The sequence below is a fragment of the Peromyscus maniculatus genome, chromosome 9 (assembly GCF_049852395.1).
Source record: "Peromyscus maniculatus bairdii isolate BWxNUB_F1_BW_parent chromosome 9, HU_Pman_BW_mat_3.1, whole genome shotgun sequence".
Taxonomy (NCBI): domain Eukaryota; kingdom Metazoa; phylum Chordata; class Mammalia; order Rodentia; family Cricetidae; genus Peromyscus; species Peromyscus maniculatus.
In genome coordinates, this window is record NC_134860.1 from 7970794 (window position 1) to 7974858 (window position 4065).

Below are 4065 nucleotides of genomic sequence, written 5' to 3' on the forward strand. Positions count from 1 at the left end.
TTTCACCTCCTCCTCCTTTTCCAGCTCTTCCTCCTTCACCTCCTCCTCCATCACCTCTCCTCCTCCTTCTCTTCTACCTCCACTCCTCATTCTCCTCATCTTCTTCATCCTCCTCCTCCTCACCCTCCATCTCCTCCTCCTCTTGTACAGTTTTTCAAGACACAGTTTCTCTCTGTTGCCCTGGCTGTGATGAAAATTGCTCTATAGATTAGTCTAGCCTCCAATTTACAGAGTTCTTCCTGCCTCTGCCTCCTTAGTACTGGGATCAAAAGGGTGCATGATCACTGCACAGATAAACAAAATAAACAAAATTTATTTATTTTTTTAAATTTATTTATTTTTATGTGTTGGCATTCTGCCTGTGCTGTGGGATGATCTGTATGTCAAATTACGCTGATTGGTCAATAAATAAAATACTGATTGGCCAGTGGCTAGGCAGGAAGTATAGGCGGGACTAACAGAGAGAAGAAAAGAAAGAACAGGAAGGAAGAAGGAGTCACTGCCCCACACTGCCATAACAAGCAGCATGTGAAGATGCCGGCAAGCCACAAGCCACGTGGCAAGGTATAGATTTATGGGAATGGATTAATTTAAGCTATAAGAACAGTTAGACAGAAGCCTGCCTCGGCCATACAGTTTGTATGCAATATAAGTCTCTGTGTTTACTTGGTTGAAACTGAGCGGCTGTGGAACTGGCGGGTGACAAATATTTGTTCTGACTGTGAGCAAGACAGGAAAACTCTAGCTACATGCCTGCTTATATATCTGTGTGGAAGTGTCAGATATCCAGGAACTGGAATTAAAGACAGTATTGAGCTCCAATGTGGGAGATGGGGATTGAATTAAATAAACTGCATATTATCTTCCCGCAGTAATTTCTGTAGGCTCCATACTAGGAAGTTGTTTATTTTTTTATTAAATTTTCTATTCATTTTATATACCAACCACAGATTACTCCTATCCTTTATGCTCCTGCCCCACAGCCTTACCCCCAACAACTCACCTCCCATTCCCACCTCCTCCAAGGCAAAGTCTCCCATGGGGAGTCAGTAGAGCCAGGTACATTCAGTTGAGTCAGGTCTAACCCCTCCTCCCTCCACCAAGGCTGCAAAATCATCCCACTATAGGCACTGGGCTCCAAAGAGCCAATTTGTGCACCAGGGATGTATCATGATCACACTGCCTGGGGTCCCACCAGACAGTTCAAGCTAAACGACTGTCTCTTATATCCAGAGAGCCTAGTCCAGTAGCATGTGGGCTCCACAGCCATTGGTCCACAGTCCATGTATTAACACTAATAATTCATATAAAAGTTGAGGTAGAGTTAAGTATTTGTTATGAGTACAGCTCAAATTCATCTTTTAACTTTACTTGAAAATGCCAGTTCAGTGAGATCATAGTCAGCCAGTTACCTAAGTAAAATACATCCATGGCAAAAACAGCCCCAGATGGCAAACATAGCTTATAGCTTTCTATAAACAAGCCCAGTTCCCTATAATATTCATTCCAAAAGCTATTATCAAATATTCATTCTTGAGTAGTCATGAAACTATGAATAACAATTTCAAATATTAGAGGAAGTACTTGCTCAATTTAATGAAGAGACTTTGATGGCTTAGGGGCAATAATATGACAAGAGGCAGAATAATGGATTCAAGTTATATTGTGTGGCAAATGGCACTATCAATATTGACTTAAGATCTTCCTTCCACATCTAGACAAAGGCTGAATGGCAGTACCACCCTTTCAGTTCACAAAGCACTTAGACTACCAACTTCCTAACACTCCCCTGTAAGTCCTTTTTGAAGCAGTGTGGCCTCCTCTTGGATGCTGATTCTGATTTTAGTCAAGGATGAATCAAAGACGTTGGTGTGTATACTAATTTCCACATATACAATTTTACATCACTTTAGTGACACAATACTAATTTCATTAGCTAGACAACACACATTGTTTATACTCTGCCTTGTCTCAGTTACTATATGCATATACTGTGCCTAAATTCTAAAAATATTAATAGTATGATACTGTTAACACTTTATCCCTGAAAACTAAGAAATCAAAATTCAAAGCCATGGCTTTGAACCCCAAGTACCATTATGAACACATGAGCTATTTTACCTTCTTTGTATATAGAAAAATCTCAAATGTAATAACATTGTAAGACTTTAAAATGTCCAAGTCCAAATGTCAGTTGTCAATTATAGGTTTAAATATTTGAATAATTTTATTGTTGGTCTTGTGAATTTTGAATAAGTTCACCAACTGCAATTATGGGGACTTCTCATAAAACAGCAAAGCACCTAGCCTGAATGTACCTATGGACTTGAGTTATACCAGCAATATGATCCCTATCCCCATTCAGCTGCCAGTGCTCAGGACATATGATGGACATGTTAGACTTCATAGATAGAGCATGCAGTCACAAAACAAAAACAATGAGGAACTACATACCAAATAGTTTGAGTTCTCCCACATCTCAGATGAACTGTCATGGACAAAGGAGACAGAAGGGAAATATGTGGGTTCTGAGTATTATGAAAACAAAAACAGTAACTTCAAGAACAAGAAAGTGACTCAGGATTTAGAGTTTGATGACAATAAAGACAGTTATGTGTGGTGATACATTATGTACCCTAATAAAATTTGCCTGAAGATCAGAGAACAGAACAAGCCATAGATTAAAAAGCAAGGCAATGGTGACACACACTTTTAATCCTAGCACTCGGGATGCAGAGATCCATCTGGATCTCTGAGAGTTCAAAGCCACCCTGGACTACATGAGATTGATTCAGTCTAGGAGAGAAACAGAGCTAGACAGTAGAGGCATACACCTTTAATGCCAGTACTTGAGAATCACACGCATTTAACCCCAGCACTAGGAAGGAAGTAATATGGCTGGGCACAGAAGGTATATAAGGCATGAGGATACAGGAACTAGACCCTTTTCAGCTAGAGGCTATTCAGCTGGAGAGCCTTTCAAGCTAAGAACTCAAAGGCTTTCAGTCAGAGGATTCCTGGAGATAGGATCTCGCCTTCCAATTGGCCTGAGGATTCAGCAGTAGATTCGTGCAACAGATATTAAGTGACTATAAGACTCAGCAAAGTGGTTGCTACTGGTGGGAGACAGAACATTGCCATTGGATGGGGTACCTGAGGGGCTTCTGAACCAGAAAGTCCTCTGTTAAATCTGCATGTTGATTGTGAGACATCCATTCATCATGAGTCCCGAAATCCTGCATTTGTTTTGGGTGTTTTAGCTGTCTGCTTTTAAAATAAAGTAAGGGCTGGGGGCATATGGCTTAATTGAGAAAGAAACTGGCTGTACAAGTCTGATGAGTTCAACCCTAGATTTCACGTAAAAAGTCAGAACAGTGGCAGATATCTGTGATTGCTTCACTCCTGGCAGAGAACTGGAAATTGCCTGGAAGCTGGAAGATCAGCTGGACTAGAGTACACAGTACAGACCAGAAACAAGAGAGACCTGTCTCAACAGGTAGAAGGAGAGAGCCAACTCCTGAACGATGTCTTTTGACATGCACAGTGTCCTGGTTAGGGTTCTGTTGCTTCAATGAAGAACCATGACTAAAGCAAATTGAAAAAGAACGTGTTAATCTGACTTACAATTCCACATCACTGTTCACCACTGAAGGAAGTGGACCAGAACTCAAACAGGAGAGGATCCTGGAGGCAGGAGCTGATGCAGAGCCCATGGTGGGTGCTGCTTAGTGGCTCACTCACAACAGCATGTTCACCCTACTTTCTTAAACAGCCCAGGACTAACAGAGCAGGGGTGACCCCACTCACAATGGGCTGGTCCCTCCCATGTTAATCAATACTTAGGAAGATGCTCTACAGGCTTTCTTACAACCTGATCATAAGGAAAAATTGAGAAATATGGCCCCCTCCTCTTGGAACCCTAGATTTTGTCATGTTGTCATAAAAAGGGACCTCACAATATATAAGCTGTGGGATGTAAGTGCCCTCCTTCACACACACACACACACACACACACACACACACACACACACACACACACACACACACACATAAAACCCAGCAAGT